Source organism: Eretmochelys imbricata, chromosome 11, assembly GCF_965152235.1.
Source record: "Eretmochelys imbricata isolate rEreImb1 chromosome 11, rEreImb1.hap1, whole genome shotgun sequence".
NCBI classification, from domain to species: Eukaryota; Metazoa; Chordata; order Testudines; family Cheloniidae; genus Eretmochelys; species Eretmochelys imbricata.
Genome location: NC_135582.1, coordinates 80,133,117 through 80,148,737, shown reverse-complemented (window position 1 = coordinate 80,148,737; position 15,621 = coordinate 80,133,117). Strand labels below are relative to the sequence as shown.

Sequence of the window (15,621 nt, the reverse complement as noted above, 5' to 3'; positions counted from 1 at the left end):
CATTTCGTGATAAAACGGGAGATAGGAACAACACAAAAACAAAAATCCAGAAAATGGGGGGGAGGGGACCTAAATGCCCCTTGCAGAAGTTTTAGTTTCAAATAAAATTCACTTTTTGTTGAAAAAAAATTGTGATCAGCTCTAATGATGAGCAAATGGTATTTACAGCACCCAGCGTGCACCTCACAACGTCTGGAGGATGATCCACTTGGTGCTCCTGCAGCATCCCTGCAGACACACATCTCCTTACCAGCTGCTACTAGCAGGTCTGTAAGTGGCCACAACAAAATGCTCAGCACCACAGAACACAAAGGTGCAGAGTACAAATGGCCCCCAGGACAGAACAGGAAAGGACCTCCAGGAGAGCCATTTTCACATCATGTCACAGGTGAAAGCCCACACAAAGTTTCATCTGTGAGCTTTTCACCTGGTCCCCCTATTACAGCTCTACAAGCCATTCAGCACGTGGATTTTAAAAAACTCTTTTTGAAACCTCTAGTTTTAAAAATTGCACATGCATGGGGGCCTGTGCACTCTGTTGTGGTTTTCACATCATCTCAAAATTCTTCTGTTTGCAAAGCTTTACAGCTTAAAATTCACTTCTCTTCTTACAGGCAAACACCCTAATCATTCAAAACCAGATCCATCACTGAGCACTTTCTGAGAACATATCCCCCAACCACAGGTAATGGACGTAGCTTTATAATTGTTTGCAGTGTTGTTGTAGCCATGTGGGTCCCAGGATATTAGAGAGACAAGGTGGGTGGGGTAATATCTTGTATTGCCCCCACTTCTGTTGGTGAAAGAGAAGCTTTGATGTTTATGTATGAAAAAGAAGTCTGTGTAAGCTTGAAAGCTGGTCTCTTTCACCAATAGAAGTTGGTCTAACAAAAGATATTACCTCTCCCACCTTGTCTCTCTAATCACTTTATAATGATAGAAAGCAAGTCATACATCAGGCTAGGAAAGATGATCACCTGCTAATGTGAACACTTGGTTGTGATATCCTCAAAGGGATGTGCTAGGAAACCCAGATCATGAGAGAATTATAATCTGAAGTTCTCTTTAGTAAGTGCCTGTAAATTTCAAAAACATTTCCCATCCCAATTCAGGATGAAAAATCAAACTGTTGAAAGTTTTTGCAAATCAAAAACCTGAAAAAACCAACTGGTTCAGGTCAACTGGAATGATTCATTTTGATTTTGGCCATTTAACCAAAAAATAAATATTTTTTTTTTACCATAATTGGCTAGACTTCAAAACAAAGTCATTTCAAACTAGAAAAATTGAATTTTTGTTTAAATTGCAATGTTTTGACAATTTTTAGATATTTTTTCAAGTTGGAAAATTGATTCAAACTGACCCTTTCTCACAACATGTTTTGGTTTTGATGAACTGGCATTTTCTGAAAAAATCATTTCATCAAAACAGCTCTAGTACTAATTTTTTGGAATTGATAGATTTAAAAAAAACAAGACAAAGGGGGAATGGAGTGAGATTGCTGGGGATGTGCGTGAGAATTAGCTAAGTTGTGGGTTGGCAAAAGCAAGACTTAATGGGGTTCAGTGAGTAAAGTGTTAGTGCTAAAAATCTCATCGCACCCACTCAACAAATACGGGATGACTAGATATCCCGACATCCAGTTCAGAATCAGAGTAAAGGGCATTGGTAAATTTCTTAGGAAGGGAGTCTAAATCTTTCAGCATCTACAGACCTCTTCAGTAAGTGTTCTGCTCAGTATGCTCTTAGTTGGAATAATGCCCAGAACAGGATTTGTGAACTTACTTCCTATCCCATGCCCTTGTCAACTTAAATCCCTTGGGACCAGGAAGAGGGAAAGAGAAATGACATCACCATCCCCCTACAATATAGACTTTAGCTACGCAACAGCCCGTATGCACCTGCCAATTGCAGCAGACACCCAGCATTCCCTGGGACTTGCAGTGCTGGAGATATTTCCTAGTGTGGCCAGGGGAGGAAACCCTTCCAATATGCAGGTAACTTTACCCATCGGTTTAAGGCAAAACTGACAACTTTTGACTGTATCTGGTTCGGACAGCCCTGCCCGCTCCCCACAAATACACTGAACTCCACCAGTAAGCAGATGAGGCAAGTTCTTACTTATCTCCTCATTGATCAGTAAGTCTACAGATCCCTAACAAATGACAAACTGGAGCACTGCAGCTGGGCCTAACCTGGGCAAATCAGACCTCTGGGGCCCAATTTATTCCTGGTGAGGGGATTCCTTTGGCTTCTGAGGGAGGAACGTTGGCCAATTATCTGTCCAACTCCTGCCCTCTCAAGGCAGTTAGGCCCTCACTCCTAGCTCAGAGGCGCAGTTGGCAGCAAAGGATGCTGGTCCTTCTGCCCCACGCTCAGAAACTCATCCTTTTGATATACCAGCTGACAGACCATCCTTGCTTGGTCACAGAGTGGCAAGCTGCAGAAATAGAGGCTGGGTCCTGGGCTTGGTCCCTGCACCATCACAGACTGGGCACACTTTAGAGACGTCAGTCCCTGAAAGAACGTAACATCACACATCACTCTACGGTGCCCTCTTCCAGCCAATTCTAGACCAGGGTTAAAGGTCTCTACCAGGCACGGTGCATTTGAGGGCTCCACGAGTAACTAGGAAAGGAGCATGGACACACTTCAATCTGCATCCATGTGCATGCAACATTCAGTCTTAGCAACTCCTCTCCGTATCTACCTTGACATTCAACGGTTCTGTAGAGCGTTTTACCTATACCACAGAAACTGTAACACAGAATCTCTAGGGATAGTAATTCCATGCTTGAATAATATGAATATAACAGTAAGAATATACTACCAACCACCTGACTAGGATGGTGAGATGGCTGTGAAATGCCCAGGGAGATCAGAGAGGCAATTAAAATAAAAAACTCAATAATAATGGTGGATTTCAACTATCCCTATATTGACTGGGTACATGTCACCTCAGGATCGGGGTCAGAGATGAAGTTTCTAGACACCTTAAATGACTGCTTCTTGGAGCAGTCAATCCTGGAACCCACAAGAGGAGAGGCAATTCTTGATTTAGATCGATGTGGAGTACAGGATCTGATCCAAGAGAACCCCTCAGTAATAGTGACCATAATATAATTAAATTAAATATCCGGGGGGGAGGGGGGGAAAATACCACAGTAGCATTAAACTTCAGAAAGAGGAAGTTAGTTAAATGGACATGGACATTAAAAGGTACAGTCACAAAAGTGAAATGCCTGCAAGCTGCATGGAAACTTTTTAAAATGCCATAATAGGGGCTCAAATTAAATGTATGCCCCAAATTAAAAAACACAGTAAGAAGACCAAATAAGTGCCGCCATGGCTAAATAACAAAGTAAAAGAAACAGTCCGAGGAAAAAAGGCATCCTTTAAAAATTGGAAGTTAAATCCTACTGAGAAAAACAGAAGCATAAACTGAAGGTAAAGGACAATTAGGCAGGCAAAAAAAGAATCTGAAAAGCAACTAGCAAAAGACTGAAAAACTAACAGCAATTTTTTTTAAATTATGTCAAAAGCAGGAAGCCTGCCAAATAATCGGCGGGAGGCCACTAGACAGTGGTGGTGCAGAGAACTCAGGGAAGACAACGCCATTGCAGAGAAGCTAATGAATTCTTTGTATCAGTCTTCATTGCAGAGGATGTCAGGGAGATTTCCACACCTGACCCATTCTTTTTAGGTGACAAATCTGAGGAACTGTCCCAGATTTAGATGTCAGTAGAGGAGCAAATTGGAACAAATTGATAAATTAAATGGTAATTAGAAACCAGGACCAGAGGCGATTCACCCAAAAGTTCTGAAGGAACTCAACTGTGAAATTGCAGGACTACTCACTGTAGTCTGTAACCTCTCATTTAAATCGGCTTCTGTACCTGATGACAGGAAGATAGCTAATGTGATGCCAATTTTTAAAAAAGGCTCCAGAGGTGATCCTGGCAATTAAAACTGGTAAGCCTGACTTCAGTACCAGGAAAATTGGTTGAAACTATAATAGAGAACAGAATTATCACACAGAGATGAACATGATTTGTTGGGAAAGAGTCAACATGGTTTTTTAAAGGGAAATCATGCCTCACCAATCTACTAAAATTCTTTGAGGGGTCAACAAACATGTGGACAAGGGTGATCCAGTGGATATAGCATACCTGAACTTTCAGAAAATCTTTTACAAGGTCCCTCACCAAGGGCTCTTAAGCAAAGTAAGCAGTCATGGAATAAGAGGGTAGGTCCTGTCATGGATCTGTAACTGGTTAAAATACAGGAAACAAAGGGTAGGAATAAATGGTCAGATTTCAGAACAGAGAGAGGTAAATAGTGGTGTCCCTCAGGGGTCTCAACTGGGACCGGTGCTGTTCAACATATTCATAAATAATCTGGAAAAAGGGGTAAACAGTGAGGTAGCAAAGTTCACAGACAATACAAAATTACCAGGACAGTTAAGTCCAAAGCAGACTGCAAAAAGTTACAAAGGAATCTCTCAAAACTGGGTGACTGGGCAACAAAAGGGCAGATGAAATTCAGTGTTGATAAACGCAAAGTCATGCACATTGGAAAACATCATCCCAACTATACATATAAAATAATTGGGTCTAAATTAGCTGTTCTCTGAAAACATTAGCTCAATGTGCAGCAGCAGTCAAAAAACCTAACAGAATGTTAAGAACCATTAGGAAAGAGATAGATAAGAAAACAGAAAATATCATAATGTCCATATATAAATCCGTGGTACACCCACACCTTGAATACTGCGGGCAGTTCTGGTTACCCCATCTCAAAAAAAATACAGTAGAACTGGAAAAGGTTCAGAAAAGGGCAACAAAAACGATGAGGGGGATGGAACGGCTGCCATACGAGGAGAGATTAAAAAGATCAGGGCTTTTCAGCTAGGAAAAGAGATGACCGAGGGGGGGATATGAAAGAGGCCTATGAAATCAAGGATAGTGTGAAGTGAATAAGGAGGGTTATTTACTCCTTGACATAACACAAGCACCAGAGGTCACCAACGAAACGAATAGGCAGCAGGTTTAACACAAACAAAAGGCAGTACTTCTTCACACAACGCACAGTCAACCTGTGGAATTGGTTACCAGGGGGATGTTGTGAGACGGTTCAAAAAAACAACTAGATAAGGTCACTGGCTATTAGTCAAGATGGTCAGGGATGCAACGCCATGCTCTGGGTGTCCCTAGCCTATTTGCCAGAAGCTGGGAGTGGATGACAGGGGATGGATCACTTGATGATGACCTGTTCTGTTCATTCCCTCTGAAGCACCTGGCATTGGCCACTGTCGGAAGACAGGACACTGGGCTAGATGGACCATTGATCTGACCCAGCATAGCCATTCTTATGGGGCGGTGAGAACGTCTTCCCTCTGTCTGCCCCCAACACACACACAAACACTCGGGGTCAAACCCTGACATTTGGGCAAGGCCATTCTTGGCCATCTGTGAGCTCAAGAAAGCTGCAAAAACATTCTATGACAATGAAAAACCACCGTCCTTCCCCTAAGCGGCAGCCTGTGAAGTGCACAGCTGAGAAGCTGGCCTGTCCTGCTACAGGGGAGGAGGAATGTTTTGCTGTTATCTCAAGGCCTTTTCCTGGGGTTTAGACCTGCTGCTATTGTTTATTAGATGTAAGCGGATCAGGCTTGTGCATGACTCAGATAACAGCCGGGGGGCTGCCCTCCATATCTCCACATAGCTTTGTTCCTGCTGTGTGGTATTTTGTAAATCTCATGCATTGTTTTTAGGACTATCTTTCATTGACTCTCAGTGCTGATACTGGGCTGGCGTTTGGCTGTCTCCCGCCATACGGTTACTTCTTTCAGAACAGTCCCAAAGGCAGAAGTAGCACCGATACAAGGTAAATCAGGTTTTCAGCGGACGCTCTGCCTTCAGTCCAAGGGTGGCTTATTTCAATTTAGCTTAAACCTGTTCCAAACTGAGCTAAGCTAAACTGAAGTACGCCTGGTTTAAACTGAATTCAGGGTACCCCCACAGCCTTTGGCACCAGTTTAAAGCTCAGTTCAAGGGTGCAGCTTTGCGGTGTAGAAAACCCTTCGTTACCAGCCGACCCGCAGCGGAACCAGCTCCCCAGACAGGGAGGGCGAGTCGCTGCTCTTTAATGGGTCAGACCTGTATAGGTGGGTTACCTGATGCAAACCAGCCAGTTCAGCGCAGGCAGTAACAGCACCAGTGACGTCCTCGGAGAACCATCCCTAAGGGGGATGGGTAATGCTCAGACCCCAGGCCAACCGCTGGCCTTTCTGCTGCCACTGCCCACAAGGGCGAACATCCCAAGCAACAGCAGGCTGACGATCACTGGAGCAGTCGGAGCGAATGTGGGAAGCTCACAGTTATGCAGAAGTCTGTGCATCAGGGGGAGGGATAGCTCGGTGGTTTGAGCATTGGCCTGCGAAACCCAGGGTTGTGAGTTCAATCCTTGAGGGGACCATTTAGGGATCTGGGGCAAAAATTGGGGATTGGTCCTGCTTTGAGCCGGGGGTGGGACTAGATGACCTCCTGAGGTCCCTTCCAACCCCGATATTCTCTGATTCAGGAGGCTCGCTGAGCTGCAAATGAGGAGTGTGGCCAGCTTCCTGGCTGTACCACAGGCTCAGCCAGGAACGTTCATAACCTGAAGAACAAAGAGAAGGAAGCCAAGGGGAGGCAGCTGGCATTTCTTAGGTCATCACATTTGCAGATTATGCCTAAAGGCCCCTGTCCCGCACATGCTTATACACGTGGATAATCTGGCCAAAGTCCACGGCACCACTTGTGTAAGCAAAACTGCACGCTGTGTAAGCGGCTGGAGACCAAAACCTCTAGTGAAGAGCTGACAAAGCAAATCAAGGTTCGAGCAGAAACCTACAGGCACATTCAGGGCTCTCCCACTGAGGCTTTGGTTTGAGACACTTTTGTTCAGCATTTATTCTTTCACTAAGTGTGTCCAGCATCTTGTGTTCTAAGAAAGCACTCCTAGATATACAGCTGTTGACCCAACCAATACCATCTGGCCCTTCTTTCTGACAGGAGATGGGACGAACGTGGCTCCTTTAGCCTTGCACAGGGGTTCTCAAACTTCACTGCAGCGCGATCCCCTTCTGACAACAAAAATTACTACACAACCCCAGGAGCGGGGACCGGAGTCCGAGCCTGCCCCAGTGCCGCTGCCCTGGGTGGGGAGCCAAAGCCGAAGCCCAAGGGATTCAGCCCCAGCAGGGGACCTGTAACCTGAGCCCCGCCACCCAGGGCTGAAGCCCGAGGGCTTTGGCTTTGGCCCCAGTAAGTCTAATGCCAACCCTGACGACCCCATTAAAACGGAGTCGCAACCCACTTTGGTTGAGAAGGGCTGAGAGCGAACAGGGTCACCCCCTGATGTGTTAACAAAGAGCGATGCCAGAGAGGATGAAGAGCCATTTAAGCTAACGGACAATGGGGCACAAGAACAGATCGGGATAAACTGGCCAGGAACAAATCCAGGCTGGAAATTAAGAGGTTTCTAACCATGGGAGCGCAGCGGTTCTGGAACAGCCTCCGAACAGGATTTGTGGGGGCAATTTAATTAGTTTTGAGAGAGAAGCCAACAAATATATGAGTGAGTGTGATTGTGTGACAGGGATGCGTGTGGTGGTAGGATGCAGGGCTCAGCAGCCCGGGGGTCTAGTCCGGTTAACATCTGATATTCCTAAAATCACATGCGTCAGTGCTTCAGCCAGTCACCTGCAGAGGTCACGATTCCTTCCCCACCCCCATATATCCCATTTGTCTTTTCCCCTCTCCTTCCTCTGCAGCACCAGGGATGGCCATGGCTGGAGATGGGACACTGGACAGGATGGGCCAGGGCTCTGAGGTGGCCCTGAGCATTCTCTCTCTCTCGAGCATGTGGCTGGCTGGTTCTTGCTCCCATGCTCAAGGTCCAACTGTTTGCCATAGGTGGGGCTGGGAAGGAATTTTTGCCCAGGTCAGATTTGGCAGTGGCCTTGGGGGCGGCGGGGTGGGGAGGTGCCTTCCTCTGCAGCGTGTGGGTGCAGGTCACTTGCTGGGACCAACTGGGTACCTCTCATGTAATCATCTCCCTGCTATCATGTGGGCCTTGGCCACTGGTGCCCCTCCATTCCTCCTATTCTCTGCCTCTGGCAAATACTGGTCCAGTCTCCAGTAGTCTGCAGGGAAGGATTCCTTCCCCTGATCCCCAGTCCCTGAAGAACTTCCAAGGTGCAACCCAGTGCAGGCTGTGCACGGGAAACAATTAGTCAGCACCCAAGAGTTAACGCCCAACAAAAACAAAGCCAGTCAGACTGAAGGTCCCCACAGCACAGGATTCGTGCACATGGCACACCGGCAAGGTGTCTGCTAATCCCTCATCTAGGCCTTAATATAGATCCCGCAGACTCACTGAGCTAGGTGCTACGAAACTCGGAACTTTGCAATGCCTGACGTTGGGGCGCTTGCCTTTGGGTGGGTGAGGGGCGGGCAGATGCGGGGGGGGGTATGCTTGGCTGTACAGTCTAGCAACCACGCATGGAAACAAAGTTTCTCAGGCTGTGTCTACACAACAGGCAATCCAGTGGCATCACTGTGGTGCCGTCCCTCCGTCAGCTGCTGGCTGTAACTTTGCAGCGCAGATGCAGACTATGGCAATGGAAGGGGTTTCTCCATCACGGTAGGAACTCCACCTCCCCAAGCAACAGCAACCAGGTCGATGGAAGCATTCTTCCATCGAACGACCTGCCCCCGCACGGAGGGCTAGGTCGGCGTGGCTACGGCGCTCGGGGGGTGGCTGTTTCAGACCCCTGACCGACGTGGCTATGTGGACCCAACCTTTTAGCATCAACCAGGCCTTAGTTTCTCAGGCCTTGCCGACACCGGCAAGTGGCAGCAGCTGGATTAAGTAAAACCAGCGTCAATGCCCAGGGGCTGCTCATTTCAGGTTTGGAGTGGCTTATTGCTGTTTAGCTCACCCAGATTCCTCATCAGCAGTTCTGCATGCAGACTGGCTGCCAGCGTAGCTAATTCCGTTACAGGGGACTCTCGCTGACACGGTTACGTAAACTGGGACAGCCCCAGGGTAACGGTGGCTCGTGCCAGCACAGTTCATTGCCCTTCCTACACGGGATGGCTACACCAGGGTGACAGCGGCACCCGCTCTAGCCAGGAGGCTGTCACCCCGACGGGATTCCCATCCTGGCTGCCACACCTCAACCCCCTGAGGTCTCCAGCCCAGCCCAGGGAACCCCCCCCGCCCGGCTGCCTTCTCCACTGCCCCACCTCCTCAAGGGGAACAGCAGCCAATCAGGGCTGCTGAAGGAGAGTGAAACAGGGAACAGAAAGAACCCAGCAGCTCAGGTTAGCTCCACTCCCCCTTGAGCAATGGGTCAGTCAGGGAGGGATAGCTCAGTGGTTTGAGCATTGGCTTGCTAAACCCAGAGTTGTGAGTTCAATCCTTGACGGGACCATTTAGGGATCTGGGGCAAATAGAAAAAAAAATTTGGATGATTTAGTTGGGGATTGGTCCTGCTTTGAGCAGGGGGTTGGACTCGATGACCTCCTGAGGTCCCTTCCAACCCTGATCTTCTGATTCTATGCTCCCTGTTCCCCCTCCAGCCTGTGAGCAATGGGTCTGTCTGCTCCCCACTCCTCCTCCCACCTGTGAGCAATGAGTCAGTCTGCTCTCCACTTCCCCCTGCGAGCAATGGGTCAGTGTGCTCCCCGATCTCCCTCCCCCCGTTGAGCAATGGGTCAGTGTGCTCCCGATCCCCCTCCACCCCCCCCCCGTGAGCTGTCGATCAAACAGGTGTACAGGAATTTTGGCCCATCAAATTTAATCACGATGAGAGGCCCTTATTTCCATTCTCTCTAGACATCCGCTATGTCTCAGCAGCTCAAGGCCCACATGACTCAAATGATTCAACTCAATTCCTTCAGTGTTTTACTCTGGTAAACTGCAGCCATGAAGCAGAGCAGAGTACTCTGAATGTAGGCCCCGATCCTATACACACACATGAATAACTTCACTCATGCAAATACTCCCATTGGCTGCACTGGGACTGCTCAAATGAGTAAAGTTACTCTTGTGCATAATGACAGGTTTCAGAGGGGGAGCCGTGTTAGTCTGTATCAGCAAAAACAATGAGGAGTCCTTGTGGCACCTTAGAGACTAACCAATTTATTTGGGCATAAGCTTTCGAGGGCTAAAACACACTTCATCAGATGCATGGAGTGAAAAATACAGTAAGCAGTATATATATACACACAGCACATGAAAAGATAAGAGTTGCCTTACCAAGGGGGAGGGGGGGTCAGTGCTAACGAGGGCAATTCAATTAAAGCTGGAAGTGGGCTATTCTCAACAGTTGACAAGAAGGGGCTCCTTCACTTGCACCAATGTGATATATGCCATCATGTGCCAGCAATATCTCTCTGCCATGTACATTGGCCAAACAAGACAGTCTCTATACAAAGGAATAAATGGAAACAAGTCAGACATTAAGAATGGTAACATTCACAAACCAGTAGGAGAACACTTCAATCTCCCTGGACACGCAATAACAGACTTAAAGGTGAAAAGAAAAGGAGTACTTGTGGCACCTTAGAGACTAACCAATTTATTTGAGCATGAGCTTTCGTGAGCTACACGAAAGCTCATGCTCAAATAAATTGGTTAGTCTCTAAGGTGCCACAAGTACTCCTTTTCTTTTTGCTAATACAGACTAACACGGCTGTTACTCTGAAACCAGACTTAAAGGTGGCAATTCTTCAACAAAAAAAATTCAAAAACAGACTCCAACATGAAACTGCAGAACTGGAATTAATTTGCAAACTGGACACCATCAAATTAGGCCCGAATAAAGACTGGGAGTGACTAGGTCACTACAAAAAGTAATTTTCCCTCTACTGATACTCACACCTTCTTGTCAACTGCTGGAAATGGCCAAGGTAGACCTTGATTGCACTGTCCTCGTTAGCACTACAAAAGTAATTTTCCCTCTCTTGATAGTCACCCTTTCTTGTCAACTGTTGAGAATAGGCCACTTCCACCTTAATTGAATTGGCCTCATGAGCACTGACCCCACCCCCCCTTGGTAAGGCAACTCCCATCTTTGCATGTGCTGTATATATATTCTGCTTACTGTATTTTCCACTCCATGCATCTGATGAAGTGGGTTCTAGCCCACGAAAGCTTATGCCCAAATACATTTGTTAGGGCTTTAACGTGCCTTGTGTGGTCACAGCGCAGTGCTGGGAGACGGCTCTCCCAGCGCTCTTAGAAAAACCACCTCAACGAGGGGCACAGCTCCCAGCGCGGGGGGCACTGTTTACACTGGTGCTTTACAATGCTGCAACTTGCTGGGCTCAGGGGTGTGCTTTTACACACCCCTGAGCGAGAAAGTTGCAGTGCTGTTAATTGCCAGTATAGACAAGCCCCTAGTCTTTAAAGTGCCACAAGGACTCCTCGTTGTTCTCGTGCATAAGTAATTGCAGGACTGAACCCATAAAGAGCTCTGGCAAATTGACTTCACCTAAATTGTAATAATCCCAAAATGAATGGTTGTGCCAAGTAAAACCCCACTCCCAGAGCTTGGCTGAGCTCCATAATGTGCGTGCAAATCAAATCAAAGTGACATTTGCGCCAGAGCAAACACTGGCAACAACCCAGTGGCTGCCAAGACGGAAATGTAGAAATGGAAACGGGGATAAAACAATGGCAACGGTCAGAAACCTGCAATCTTAAAATTAGTGCAGAGTCATGCTCTAGGGGACATAGGGCTCACGTGGGGACTTGCTCAAACGCGTCCAAAACCAAAGAGAGAAATGGTAAGGATCTTGGAAAAGAAAAGGGAGGTCTTTTGTTCGGGTTTTTTAAACAACAGCAACAACAAACACTGGAAGGAAACACTGGAAGGAAGCAGAGTCTGGATTTCTGCAGCGGGGCACCTTTTAAACACAGAGGAGCCTCGCTCCCTCCCGGTTACTATTTGTCCCCCTTGCCTCCGCTGCCCAAAGACGCCAAGGCGCTTCCCCTGCAAGCTCCTCGCTCGCCCTCACTGCACGGGCCCCGGAGGGGCGCTGCGGGCACCCAGGCGCACCGGGGATCCGATCTGCGGAGGGAACTTCGGCGGCGGGGGTCTATCGGCAGCGATGCCCCCGGGTGGGCCGCCCCACCGCCCACCCGGGGTCGCTGGCTTTCGGAGCTCAGGGCACCTCGGCTCAGCATGAAGCGGAGCCGGCCCGGCCCCTCGCTGCCGCCCCCCGCGCCCCGGACCACCCCTCCGCGCCCTACCTGGGCTGCTGCCCCGGGCTCCTCGCCCGAGGGCCGGCCCCCCCGGCAGCCGCGCAGCCCCCGTCCGGCCCGGGGACAGGGCCCGGCGGGCTGCGAGCGCACGGAGCGGGCTGCAGAGTCACGCGGAGCCCGGCCGGGACCCTGCCACGCGCTGCGGCACGAGAACGACCTGCCCGCCGGGAGGGGGGGGGGCAACACCCCCACAATGCACCGCGAAAGGGCTGCGCAAGAAGACTACAGCCCCCACAATGCACCGTGCGGGGGGGGGGGAAATGCAGGGAGACTACAGCCCCCACAATGCACCGTGCGGGGGGGGGGAAATGCAGGGAGACTACAGCCCCCACAATGCACCGTGCGGGGGGGGGGGAAATACAGGGAGACTACAGCCCCCACAATGCACCGTGCGGCGGGGGGGGGAAATGCAGGGAGACTACAGCCCCCACAATGCACCGCGAAAGGGCTGCGCAAGAAGACTACAGCCCCCACAGTGCACCGTGCGGGGGGGGGGGGGGAATGCAGGGAGACTACAGCCCCCACAGTGCACCGTGCCGGGGGGGGGAATGCAGGGAGACTACAGCCCCCACAATGCACCGTGCAGGGGGGGAATGCAGGGAGACTACAGCCCCCACAATGCACTGCAAAAGGGGGTGTGCAAGAAGACTACAGCCCCCACAGTGCACCGTGCGGGGGGGGGGGAAATGCAGGGAGACTACAGCCCCCACAGTGCACCGTGCGGGGGGGGGGGGAATGCAGGGAGACTACAGCCCCCACAATGCACCGTGCGGGGGGGGAATGCAGGGAGACTACAGCCCCCACAATGCACCGTGCGGGGGGGAGGGAATGCAGGGAGACTACAGCCCCCACAATGCACCGTGCAGGGGGGGAATGCAGGGAGACTACAGCCCCCACAATGCACTGCAAAAGGGGGTGTGCAAGAAGAGTACAGCCCCCACAGTGCACCGTGCGGGGGGGGGGAATGCAGGGAGACTACAGCCCCCACAATGCACCGTGCGGGGGGGAGGGAATGCAGGGAGACTACAGCCCCCACAATGCACCGTGCGGGGAGGAGGGAAATGCAGGGAGACTACAGCCCCCACAATGCACCGTCGGGGGGGGAGGGAATGCAGGGAGACTACAGCCCCCACAATGCACCGTGCGGGGGGGGGCAAATGCAGGGAGACTACAGCCCCCACAGTGCACCGTGCGGGCGGGGGGGGAATGCAGGGAGACTACAGCCCCCACAGTGCACCGTGTGCGGGGGGGGAATGCAGGGAGACTAAAGCCCCCACAGTGCACCGTGCGGGGAGCGGGTAATGCAGGGAGACTACAGCCCCCACAGTGCACCGTGCGGGGGGGGGGGAAATACAGGGAGACTACAGCCCCCACAATGCACCGTGCGGGGGGGGGAATGCAGGGAGACTAAAGCCCCCACAGTGCACCGTGCAGGAGGGGGGGGGAATGCAGGGAGACAACAGCCCCCACAATGCACTGCAAAAGGGGGTGTGCAAGAAGACTACAGCCCCCACAGTGCACCGTGTGCGGGGGGGGAATGCAGGGAGACTACAGCCCCCACAGTGCACCGTGCGGGGGGGGGGGGAAATACAGGGAGACTACAGCCCCCACAATGCACCGTGCGGGGGGGGGAATGCAGGGAGACTAAAGCCCCCACAGTGCACCGTGCAGGAGGGGGGGGGAATGCAGGGAGACAACAGCCCCCACAATGCACTGCAAAAGGGGGTGTGCAAGAAGACTACAGCCCCCACAGTGCACCGTGCGGGGGGGGGGGAATGCAGGGAGACTACAGCCCCCACAATGCACCGTGCCGGGGGGGGGGAATGCAGGGAGACTACAGCCCCCACAATGCACCGTGCGGGGGGGGGGAATGCAGGGAGACTACAGCCCCCACAGTGCACCATGCGGGGGGGCGGGGAATGTAGGGAGACTACAGCCCCCACAATGCACCGTGCGGGGGGGGGGAAATGCAGGGAGACTACAGCCCCCACAATGCACCGTGCGGGGGGGGGGAAATGCAGGGAGACTACAGCCCCCACAATGCACCGTGCGGGGGGGGGAATGCAGGGAGACTACAGCCCCCACAATGCACCGTGCGGGGGGGGGGGAATGCAGGGAGACTACAGCCCCCACAATGCACCGTGCGGGGGGGGGAATGCAGGGAGACTACAGCCCCCACAATGCACTGTGCGGGGGTGGGGGGAATGCAGGGAGACTAAAGCCCCCACAGTGCACCGTGCAGGAGGGGGGGGGGAATGCAGGGAGACTAAAGCCCCCACAGTGCACCGTGCGGGGGGGGGAAAAGCAGGGAGACTACAGCCCCCACAGTGCACCGTGCGGGGGGGGGGAATGCAGGGAGACTACAGCCCCCACAGTGCACCGTGCGGGGGGGGGGGAATGCAGGGAGACTACAGCCCCCACAGTGCACCGTGTGCGGGGGGGGAATGCAGGGAGACTAAAGCCCCCACAGTGCACCGTGCAGGAGGGGGGGGGAATGCAGGGAGACAACAGCCCCCACAGTGCACCGTGCGGGGAGCGGGTAATGCAGGGAGACTACAGCCCCCACAGTGCACCGTGCGGGGGGGGGGAAATACAGGGAGACTACAGCCCCCACAATGCACCGTGCGGGGGGGGGGGAAATGCAGGGAGACTACAGCCCCCACAGTGCACCGTGCCGGGGGGGGGAATGCAGGGAGACTACAGCCCCCACAGTGCACCGTGCGGGGGGGGGGAAATACAGGGAGACTACAGCCCCCACAATGCACCGTGCGGGGGGGGGAATGCAGGGAGACTAAAGCCCCCACAGTGCACCGTGCAGGAGGGGGGGGGAATGCAGGGAGACAACAGCCCCCACAATGCACTGCAAAAGGGGGTGTGCAAGAAGACTACAGCCCCCACAGTGCACCGTGCCGGGGGGGGGGGGGAATGCAGGGAGACTACAGCCCCCACAATGCACCGTGCGGGGGGGGGGAATGCAGGGAGACTACAGCCCCCACAGTGCACCATGCGGGGGGGCGGGGAATGTAGGGAGACTACAGCCCCCACAATGCACCGTGCGGGGGGGGGGAAATGCAGGGAGACTACAGCCCCCACAATGCACCGTGCGGGGGGGGGAATGCAGGGAGACTACAGCCCCCACAATGCACCGTGCGGGGGGGGGGGAATGCAGGGAGACTACAGCCCCCACAATGCACCGTGCGGGGGGGGGAATGCAGGGAGACTACAGCCCCCACAATGCACTGTGCGGGGGTGGGGGGAATGCAGGGAGACTAAAGCCCCCACAGTGCACCGTGCAGGAGGGGG

At 52.0% G+C, this 15,621-nt stretch overlaps 1 protein-coding gene across 2 annotated transcripts in view; it reads right to left on the bottom strand.

The window, feature by feature from the left end:
* Nucleotides 1-12,463, bottom strand: part of SLC19A1 (solute carrier family 19 member 1) — a 41,470-nt gene extending 29,007 nt beyond the window's left edge. Inside the window, exon 1 of one of the 2 annotated variants that reach the window (XM_077830015.1) lies at nt 12,307-12,463. The gene's annotated coding sequence lies outside the window, so the exon portion shown is untranslated. Of the gene's footprint in view, nt 1-4,169; nt 4,257-12,306 lie in introns of those variants that run through there. The other variant, XM_077830016.1, reaches the window with a different exon arrangement.
* Nucleotides 12,464-15,621: the final 3,158 nt, after the last annotated feature.